The following is a 12044-nucleotide window of genomic DNA, read 5'->3' on the forward strand; positions in this document are numbered from 1 at the left end:
AGTTGGAAAAGACAAGGAAACAGATCCTGCTTTCAAAAGGAATGCAGCTCTGCCAGTAATCTTGGTTTTTAGCCCACTAAGATACAATGTGGAGCCCTGGTGGCACAGTGGTTAAGAACTTGGCTGCTAACCAAAAGGTTGGCAGCTTGAATCCACCAGCCGCTCCTTTGAAACCCTATGAGGCAGTTCTACCCTGTTCTATAGGGTCGCTATGAGTTGGAATTGACTTGACAGCAACAGGTTTGTTTTGTTTTGGTTAAGACACACTGTAGACTTCTGACCTCCAGAGCCGTAAAATGATAAATTTGTTTTTTTTTTTAAACTACTGTGTTTGTGATAACCAGTTACAGCAGCAATAAACTAACGCAGTTACCATGAATTATAACAATGGCTGCGGAACAGGCATTAAAAGTATAATTTTGGAATCGGCATAAGAGCAAGATGCCTGGAAGTAATCCAGTGTATATAAATGATCCTGTTGGCGATGAAATTAGAAATGATGCTAATTTGGAGAATATTGTACTTGTTAGCCTTATATGTGTACATCTGCCTCTGAAATGGAAAATCAGAGGTCGGTAAACCATCGGAGAGGGTGTAATTGTGTCATCATCAAATACTGAAAGACAATCAAATGGAGAGGGGAGGAAAAAAGGAAGAAACCATGTTGAAACTTTTTATTGAGGGTGATTAATTCAAATTAAAATCAGTCATGCACCTTAAAATTTTAGAAAAACTTTAGATGATCTATGTTTCTAGACATAAGTTCTCTGAGATCCTTAATTATATGACAAGTATCCAAATGAGAAGATAAAAAATAATGTGCTCTCTGTTTCCGGAGACAGCCTTAATCAGAGCATTATGTATTGGTGTTCTACATGCACCGACAAGTGTAACTGATCCTCACAGTGATGTTTCTGAGGAACTGTAACACATTCGCTTGCTTTCTAATCATGCTAGAAGGTAAAATTGTGCTTTAGTATACTTGTGGTGCTGAATGTATTTTACTGATTTTTTGAATATTGGCAATCTACGTGAACTATGCATTTTAAGTGTTGTTGTGTTGTTCTGAAGGAACCCAGATCTGGGAAACCCAAGCCCTGAGTTCTAACGTTATTCACCAACATCTGTGTAATTCTCACAGCCTTATATAAACTTTGGAGAAAAAAATTCAATTTTACCCCTTTCATCTCAGAGGTGAGCATAGCCTCTCTGAAGCTGTTTTTCCATCTGTAAAATGGGATTATATAATATCCTCTCTCTAGTAACTTCAGGAAATTTAAGAGAATTAGTTGCATTATTGCATTCAAAACATTTTGCCAATTAACATACTAAAGATGCCTAAGGTTTTATTAATAGCTAGGATATTTGAAAAAAAATTTTATTTTTTTTTCTAGGATATTTGATTAGCTAGAAGTCACTATTCCTTAACAATGTTAGATAATAGAGAAATGACTGTGTAAGGAATATTACCATATTTGGGAAATTTACACATGCTGGCTTTTGGTGGGGATCAATGTTACCGAGCATTTATTCCCCTTTCTGGCCTATATTAAGCTCCAGTTTGCTTTTCATTAGGAGTCCCTAGGTGGTATAATTGGTTAAGCACTCAGCTACTAACCTAAAGGTTCACATTTAGGACCCCCTTGGAGGTGTCTCACAACATAAGGCCTGGTGATCTGCTTCTGAAAGATCAAGGCCTTGAAAACCCCATGGGGTACAGTTCTACTCTGTACACATTGGGTCACCATGAGTTGGAATTGGCTCGATGGCAACTGGTTTGGGTTTTTAGTTTTTATCTTTCATTGACAGTCTTGCTAATTTCTTTTTTTCTGTCTAGAAAGTACAAGCATGTATACTATGACTAATGATACCTGTTCCTCTTTCCTTCATTTCCTCATTACCATCAGTGGAGGGGAAACTTGACTGTGGAGTATAGTTGTGTTTTATGTCTTGGAGTTGTTTTTATTTTTTTTCACCCATAGGAAGTACACGTGAATGAGAAAAATATGGTTTTGATATCAGAGTTTTGCTTTAAAGACAACTTGCAGTAATGAACACTATTTATTTTATTGAGGGATATCAGTATAAAATTGTTTCTGCTCTGTGCTAAGCATTCCAACATGACATTTATTGTTACTTTTAACATTCTCATTAACCTAACACTTTTGAATGAGCCATAGAGCTAAGTTATTTCACTACCTGAAAGCGAAAATACTATCTAGTCAGTTGCTGCTCCAGCATATTTTGATGGCTTGAAGGAGCTAATGTGGTTTCCAAGGTGCCTATTTAGAAGAAACTGACCACAGACATCAAGCATAAGGAAGTGAATAATACAAAAACCAAAGCTGGAAATGTGAACAATAAATAAGAAAAAGCCCAACAGAAACATAGGTTCAATTCTTGAGAATATAATATGGATTCTGCTACAGAAGACTTATGGGTCCCTAAACCAAAAACCAAATCAAACCTGTTGCCGTCGAGTCAATTCTGACTCATAGCGACCCTATAGGACAGAGTAGTTAGCAGCCATAGCTCTTAACCACTACACCACCAGTGTTTCTTGTGGGTCCCCTAGGTAGCATAAATGGTTAAGCACTCAGCTACTAATGGGAAGGTTGGCCATTTGAACCCACCCAGAGGCATCTTGGAGGACAGGCCTGGCGATCTGCTTCTGATAGGTTAGAGCCTTGAAAACTCTATGGAGGAATTTTACTCTGCACAAGTGGGGCTGCCAACAGTTGGAACTGACTTGGTGGCAACTGACAACATAGAAGGCTTACTGAAGAAATCTCTGTTTGGAAAATTGTGGAAAAGGTGAATCCTTCCCTGGGCTCTTCCCCAGTCTTTACTATTTTCCAATCTCAGTCCCTTCCCTTTTGCCTGGGTCTTCCCTTTTGTCCCTTAAATAGAATTATTCCCCTTAGGTCTGTCTTGACCAACTATGTCTTTATTCTTCAAGTTCTTTCTTAATCTCATGATGTAACTAAGGTTGCTCTTTGTCTAACCAGTACCTACTCACTCCTCTTCCTTAGTAGCAAAATCCAATTTTATACACGCAATTAATGGGCCCAGATAAAAGATAACAGTTCCCAGTTTCTATCATATCTAGGTGGAGCCATTTGTCTAAGGAGTTGCAAGCAGAAGTATTATGTGAGATTTAGGAGAAGGCTCCTATGGGGACCTGGAGCTGGGAAGTGCCTTCTTGTGTCCTTTCCCCCTGGAATGCAGATGTGATGGATGGATTTTGAAGAGCTGCATTGGACAAGGAATTGACCTGGAAGATGGAAGCTATGCACTGAGGATGGTGATGCAGAAAAATAGGAGTCTCAGTTCCTGATAACAGTTTGAAGCCACCATACCAACCCTGAACTTCCTACCTCTGGATCTAGAGAAAAAAATTTTAATCTGTTTCAACCACTTTTATTTTTGATTTTCTATTGTATTGAAGCAAACATAATCTTAATCGGTAAGTACAATTTTTTTGTGTTGATAACTACCACATCTTTATTTCTAACCTTTTTTTCCTGAGCCGCAGACTCATATGTTTAAATAATTACTGGGCATTTCCATAGGAATTTCCCATGAACACTTAAAATATTATCTTCTCCAGGCTGTGGGGAGATTGGAACTCTCACGCACTGCTGGTGGGAATGCAAAATGGTACAACAGTTTTGGAAAACCCTAGAAATGGCAATACCATAGGATCCAGCAGTCTCACTCTTAGGAATATATCCTAGAGAAATAAGAGCCATCACACAAATAGACATATGCAGATCCATGTTCATTACAGCATTGGTCACAATAGAAAAAAGATATAAACAACTTAGTTGTCCACCAACGGATGAATGAATAAAAAAACTATGATATATACACACAATGGAATACTATGCAGTGATAAAGAACAGCGATGAACCTGCGAAGCGTCTCACGACATAGCTGAATCTAGGCATATTATGCTGAGTGAAATATGTCAATCAATCACAAAAGGACAAATATTGTATGAGACCAATACTATAAGAATTCAAGAAAAGGTTTAGACACACACACACAAAAAATCTTTGATTGTTATGAGGGAAGGGAGGGCTGGGGAGGGAAAAGCACTAAGTAGACAATAGATAAGTGATAAGTTTGGTGAAGGGTAAGACAGTACGTAATACTGGGGAGGCCAGCACAACTTGTCCAAGGCAAGGTAATGGAAAGCTCTATAGACACATGCAAACTCCCTGAGGGACAAAATTACTGGGATGTGTGTTTGAGGATCATGGTCTCTGAGAACATCTAGCTCAATTTGCATAACATAGTGTCATAAATTGAACTGTGTTCCCCCAAAATATGTGTCGACTTAGTTAGGCCATGATTCCCAGTATTGTGTGGTTGTCCTCCATTTTGTGATTGTAATTTTACGTTAAAGAAGATTAGGGTGGGATTGTAACACCGCCCTCACCCAAGTCACATCCCTGATCCAATGTAAAGGGAATTTCCCTGGAGTGTGGCCTGCACCACCTTTACTCTCAATGGATAAAAAGGAAAGGGAAGTGAGCAGACAGGGGGACCTCATACCATCAAGAAAGAAACACTGGGAGTAGAGTGTGTCCTTTGGACCTGGGGTCCCTAAGCAGAGAAGCTCCTAGTCTGGGGGAAGATAGATGAGAAGGCCGACAGAAAGAGAAAGCCTTGCCCTGAGTTTGGACTTTTAGCTTACTTTACTGTGAAGAAATAAATTTCTCTTTGTTAAAGCCATCCACTTGTGGTATTTCTGTTATAACAACACTAGATGACCAAGACACATAGTTTATAAAGAAAATGTTCTACATCCTACTTTGGTGAATAGCATCTAGGGTCTTCAAATCTTGTGAGTGTCCATCTAAAATATTCTACTGGTTTCACCCAGTCTGGAGCAAGGGAAAATGAAGAAAAGAAAAGGCACAAGGGAAAGATTAGTCCAAAGGACTAGTGGATCACAAGTACTAGAGCCTCCACCAGACTGAGTCCAGCACAAGTAGAGGGTGCTTGGCTTCCACCACTGACTGCTCTGACAGGGATCACAATAGAGGATCCCAGACAGAGCTGAAGAAAAATGTAGAACAAAATTCTAACTTACAGATAAAAAGACCAGACTGACTGGTCTAATGGAAACTGGATAAACCCCGAGAGTATGGCCCCCAACACCCTTTTAGCTCAGTAATGAAGTCACTCCTGAGGTTCACCCTTCAGCCAAAGAGTAGACAGGCCCATAAAACAAAAGGAGACTAAATGGGCACACCAGCCCAGGGGCAAGGATGAAAAGGCAGGAGGAGGTAGGAAAGCTGTCGAAGGCGGAGAAAGGAAGGATGTTGACATGTTGTGGGGTTGGCAATCAATATCACGAAACAATATGCGTATTAATTGTTTAATGAAAACTAGTTTGCTCTGTAAACCTTCATCTAAAGTACATTTTTAAAAAAAGGGAAAAAATAAAATAATTATCTTTCGCAAATGAAACTTACAACTTCCCCACCATCCTTATACTTCCCTCAACAACCTGCCCCCATTGAGTTTGAAATTTTGTGACCAGTCTAGTTATCCAAGGAGAAACCATGTGGTAATCCTGAATCCCTCCTCTTCTCCCCACCATATCAAATCAGTCACCAAATCCTGGTATTTTTTCTCTTATAAATATTTATCAAATCTGTCCAAATCATTTCCCTCCCTCTCACCATAACCCCAACTCGGTTCCTTGTCACCTGCAGCCTGTTCTAGCTACTTAAGAAGTAATTCTGCCTTCAATTTTATGCCTCCTCACAAGTGTATGTGACAATGCTGTCAAAAGGGATTTGTTTAAAAAGCAAATTGAGTCTCCTGCTTAAAACCTTTCAAGAGCTCGGAAGCAACAAACCCCTTATCTTGGCACACATGGCCATGATCTGCCCCTACTTCCCTCATCACTGCTACTCTCTATCCCATAGTTCACACTCCAGTAATTTGTAATTTGTAGTCCCTATAACATGCATGGAAACCCTGGTGGCATAGTGGTTAAGTGCTATGGCTGTTAACCAAAGGGTCAGCAGTTCAAATCCACCAGGCGCTATGAGTTAGAATCGACTCGACGGCACTGGGTTTGGTTTTTGTTTTTTTTTAAATATGCATGGGTTTTCATGCCTCTGTGCCTTTACTCATGATGTTCCTTTTGCTTGGAAATCTCCTCCCTTATCCTTCTCTCTCTCTCAGCTAATTTTTCTTCTGTATAATGTTCACTTGCCTTGGCTCAGTTTGGTCTTACATCCTCTGTGATGTCTTCCTCGACTGCCATCACCACCCAGGCTGGTTTGGGTACCCTCCCCTCCTCTTCACACTCCTATTCACTAGGCTGTGAGCTTCTGGGAAGCAGGGTTCCTTGTCCTACTGTCTTTATACCTCCAGGGCCTGGCCCCAGAGATCTCACCCCTGTTTGTTGAATTAAACTGAATTAAACTAAGACCATGTTGTTGTTAAACTAAGACCAGGTTTCAGTGAGAAAGGAGCTGGAAGGAGAGGAGAAGAACAAGATAGGGGCTCTGAAGTAGGATTGTCAGATTCAGCAAATAGAAATATAAGACACCCAGTTAAATTTGAACTTTAGATAAACAATACAATTTTTAGTATAAATAAAAAAAAACCCAAATACATCCCATGAAATATTTGGGGCACACTTATTCTCAAAAAAATTATTTACTGTTTACTTGAAGTTCAAAGTTAACTGCATGTCCTATAGTTTATCTGGCAAACCTACACGGAGGACAACCTTGTCATACTTCTTTTCGCTTGGGTCTTTCTGGCCACACTCTTGAAAATGTTGCTTGTAAGAGTTAATCAGTTTTAAATATCAATGTCTACCTGACTCTAGTCCTGCTCAAGAGATGATGCTGCCTGGTAAAGGGAGAGAGAGAGAGAGAGAGAAGAGAAAGAGCGAGGCTGTCCTAAGAGGGGAGCAGAACTTACAAGAGCACTCACTTCATTTACACACATAGCCCTCCCCTTTAGGGCAGGGGCAAGTTGGAAACTAACCACATCTTTGTCTATCAGATATTAATTGAGATTGCTGAAGTGTCATCCTGAATCACTACAGACTTGTTTATCATTCTAATTAGGAAGAAAACGCATTCTCTACTCAGCTGTTGTAGCTTCCCGAGCCTCAGGAAGCCCCTCAGAAGGCCACAGGGAACAGGAATGTAGGAGCCAGGTGTGGCTCCTCCTGCCAATGGAATTGCTGAAGAACTTTGTCACAGAACACAAACGAGCTGGACCATGCTTGGCTGTTCCCTTCAAGGGGCAGAAAGGAAACTAACATTTCTTTACCGTCTACCATATGATCTATTATGCCTTTCATTTGTTTAACGTTCCACAAATCCATATTCAGAAATTTGATGTGTATGGGTTTTTTTTTTTTTTTATTCGTCTGGCAGATCTGCTGAGAATTAGGTCATATGCCCTTTGATGCACAGTCTGCTTTTATTAAGCAGGATTTAATTGAAGTTTTACCAAAGTTTTATAAATATAAAATAAATTTATCAGTAAATTATCCTGGGAGTTTTGAAGCTTTATGATACGAACTTTGAAAATAATGACTGGAGATGAAAACAAATTGGAGTGATTAACTCTAGGACCCCATTTTGCCTGGTTATTTTAGATGGATCTAGCCATGTCCACTGTGAGCTACACATTCCCCTTTTCTCTGTGCTCGAGTTATTGCTACCCCACCGTTTCTCTGCATTAGGTCTGCTCAGTCGCGTGCTCCTCTCCCTCTTCACAGCTGGAATTGCAACAGATGGGGTTATTGAATGCAGAGAAAGAGATGAAATTAACACAGGTAATGAGCAGTGGTTTTACTGATGGTGGAATTTTAGTTCATTTGGGAAAATCCCAGATGCTCAAGACCTGCAATAAGATAAATCAAAGCCTAGTTTGGGGAAGTAAAAGGGTTACAGTGTTATTTAACATTTATCCACAGCCAGCATCACGCTTGGCATGGCATGAGGTAGAGGGCTAGCTTGGGCTTTGGCCTCAGTGTTGCTAGTTTATTGTCTAAGAAAAAAGCTTTTCGAAGTTGGAACCAATTCATATTTTAATTGGTTCATATGGGCATTTAAAAAGTGCATTTAGTTAAGAGGATGCCACTTGTTTCTTTAAAGACTGGTGGTTTCTATTTATCTAGATCCACTCAGGAAGCAACGGGCAGGCTTATGCCACCCACGACTTAAATGGCATAAACAAGCTGGATGTTTTCACACTGAGAATGAAACTAATGGAACTGGTATTTTAATGATAATTTCAGCCCTCTTTCTTCCTCCCTCCTTCCCTCTTTCCCTTCCGTCCTTCATTCCCTTCCTCCCTTGTTCCCTTCCTGTTCTGGCTGGTTTACCTGCTTTCCACAGTATTTAGTGAGTGCCTACTTATGCTTAGCAGTATTCTCAGTGATACACCTATGTGCAAAATAGGCAAAAAAAAAAAAAAAAAGTCACACTGGGTTCAGTTCCAGTTCTACTATTTCATTTCAGTGCTACCTTGGACACATTACTTAACATCTCTAGGTCCTAGGAACCCTCATCTATAAAATGTAAATAACCTTTCCTCCCCAGAACTTTACTGTGGGAAAGTTCTGTGTCAGACATAAAGTACCATGAAAAATAGTAAAACAGCCTAGGTGGGAGTTGAAAAGTGTTTAGCAACTGAAGAGTAAATTGCAACAGATATTACCCCATTTTTTAAATGAAATGAAATTAAAAAATATTATTGCATTCTGTGTCAAGTATAACCAATAGAGTTCATATTTTCTTTGATTAAAATCTTCAATTAGCCAAGAATAAATCATATCTGTATGTACCTAGTATTGCATAGCTCTGTGGTATGAGTCTTTTTTCTTATACTATGAGTCAGAATCATATGCTCTAGGACCTAACAACTGGGAAAACAAAACATAAATACACAAATATTTTAAATGAAAAAAATTTTGTTATAGGAATATGGTAAGATAAATGTTTTTTAATTACTAGTTTGCAAAATGTAATACAGGCAAAAGCGTTATACCAATTCCTTTCAGAGTTATATAATCTCAGTGTAATATATTTAAAAAAAATCATTAAATACTCATTAGCATTGTCTCATTTACCATGCGCTTAGGTGGAGAAAGTCAATTGTTTTCCTAATTCTGGAATCCAGGCCTGAGATTTACAGTCCCATCTCTGCCAGAAGAGCTGGAGTGAATCAGGGCCATATATAATTCTGAGAACCTGTGTCTTAGAAATAGAAAGATTATCAAATGACTATAGAATCGAGATTCCTAGAACAATTTCTGCTTCTGCCAACTAACCTATGCAGTTAATTAAAATATCATCCATAAAGTATCCATAATACAAAGTCAGGAGGCACAAGTTATCAGCTACCTGGTAATTACACTTTATGTCACCTTTAGCTTCTGGAAGAGTGTAGCCCTGTGAGACAACGCACAGAAAACTCTTTTGACAGCTGAGAATGCTGAACTTCAGTTTTACCCCTGTAGCTCTGGAATTTTTAAGAAAGCAACTTTTAAGATGAATTCTTAATATTGTTGTTGTTAGGTGACATCAGGCCAGTTCTGACTCACAGCAACCCTATGTACAACAGGAGGAAACACTGCCCAGTCATGCGCCATCCTCACAATTGTTGCTATGGTTGAGCCCACTGTTGGTGCCACTGTGTCAGTCTATCTTGCTGAGGGTCTTCCTCTTTTTCGATGAACTTACCTTACCAAGCATGATGTCCTTCTCCAGGAACTGGTCCCTCCTGATAAAATGACCAAAATATGCAAGATGAAGCCTTGTCATTCTTGCTGCCAAGGAGCACTCTGACTGTACTTCTCCCAGGATAGTCTTGTTCATTCTTCTAGCAGTCCATGGTATATTCAATATTCTTCTCCAGCACCGTAATTCAAAGGCATCAATATTTCTTCGGTCTTCTTCATTCATTGTTCAGCTTTCACATGCATATGAGGAGACTGAAAATATCATGGCTTGGGTCAGGTGTACCTTAGTGTTCAAAGTGACATCTTTGCTTTTCAACACTTTAAAGAGGCCTTTTACAGCAGAGTTACACAAGTATTGGGGTCACCAATTAGGAAACTGTGAAAATGGATCTTCTCTGCTCGAAACCTCAATTTTTCTATCAAGTGCCTCCCTGTTACCTTCTTACTTGCTTTGCCCCTCCCAGCAAGATGCATACTATTCTTCTGTTCATCCTCTCTTTTCTACTTTCCTGGACAGAGTTTCTTCTTTTATTTGAAAATGTCTCGGTGATGGAGAATAGCTTTTGAGTGAAGGATTGCTTTGTAGTTCATTTTTAGCTGCTTCTTTAGTGCCTGGAATTTAAACACTGTAGGTGCTGAATGTGTGCTTATGAAGTCGCACAAGGTACAACTAAATTGTTTAGAGTCAGTGATCCTAATTACACCTAAAAAAAAAAAAAAAAAACCCTTACTGAGACAAAATCAACAATGGGTGAGAGAGAACTTAGATAAGCTCTAGGTACACAGCTATTGCAAGCTCACATGATTATTTTCTTTTTATTGTACTTTAGATGAATGTTTACAGAACAAACTAGTTTCTCATCAAACAGTTAGTACACACATTGTTTTATGACATTGGTTAACAACCCCACAACATGTCAACACTTTCCATTGTCAGCCGTGGATTCCCTATTATCAGTTTTCCTGTTCCCTCCTGCCTTCTAGTCTCTGCCCCAGGGCAGGTGCACCCCTTTAGTCTTGTATTGTTTCATGGGCCTGTTCAGTCTTTGGCTGAAGGGTGAACCTCAGGAGGGACCTCATTACTGAGCTGAGAGGGTGTCCGAGGGCCATACCCTCAGGGCTTCTCCAGTCTCTGTCAGGCCAGCAAGTCTGGTCTTTCTTTTTGAATTAGAAGCTTGTTCTACATTTTTCTCCAGCTCTGCCCAGGACCCTGTATTGTGATCTTTGTCAGAGCAGTCACATGACTATTTTCATCATCAATATCCACAACACTTCAGAGTTATTGTGGTATATTGTGACAACACAAATTTAAAATTTATAGTTCTGAAGTTGTTATATTCTTCAAATATAGAAGAATATACAAATAAAGAGCTGTATAACTTTTGAAGTATTGGTTCTAACCTGTAGACCATGGACCACTAGGGGCTTAGTTTTATGTCAAAGGGTCTGCAAATCCATAAGCGCACCAAGATTCACTTATTTATTTTTGCTTATTTTGGGAAACAGAATACATATTATATTGGCACATATATATGTCTTCATTTTATGTTAAAATTTATGTAGCTATTATAGAACTTTATAACGTAAATTTAAAGTGTTGCTGAATTTACTGAAACTTTGTATTATATGTGTTTTCAGTAAGTGTATAATAAAAATTCAATATTATCATGTAGTCTGTCAATATCTGATTTTAAAAACGAGCCCTAATACTTGGAAAAATATTTAAAACAAAGTAGTTTTAAAAGAAAAAAGGAGCCCTGATGGTGCAGTGGTTAAGGGCTCAGCTGCTAATCAAAAAGTTGGGCAGTTCTAACCCACCAGCCACTCTGCAGGAGAAAGACGTGGCAGTCTGCTTCCATAAAGATTCAGGGCGTTGAAAACCCTACAGGGTGGTTCTCCTCTGTCATATAAGGTCGCTATGAGTGAGAATTGACTTGATGGTAATGGGGGTAGTTTTAAAAGAAGCCTGATATGACAGTGGGTTCTTAGATATGACACCAAAAGCATGAGGAACAAAAATTAAAATAGGTCACATGGACTTCATTGAAATGAAAAACTTCTGTGCACTGAAGGATTTTATCAAGAAAGCGAAGAAGCAACTTACAGAACGGGAGAAAATATTCCAGAACCATATATCTGGTAAAGATTTAATATACAGACCATTAAGGAGCTTATACAACTCAAAAACAAAAAGGCAAACAACTCAATTAAAAAATAGACAAAGGATTTACATAGATATTTCTCCAAAGAAGATATACAAATGGCCAGCAAGCACATGAAAATATGCTCAAATTCATTAGTCATTAGG

Source organism: Loxodonta africana, chromosome 5 (assembly GCF_030014295.1).
Source record: "Loxodonta africana isolate mLoxAfr1 chromosome 5, mLoxAfr1.hap2, whole genome shotgun sequence".
Taxonomy (NCBI): Eukaryota; Metazoa; Chordata; class Mammalia; order Proboscidea; family Elephantidae; genus Loxodonta; species Loxodonta africana.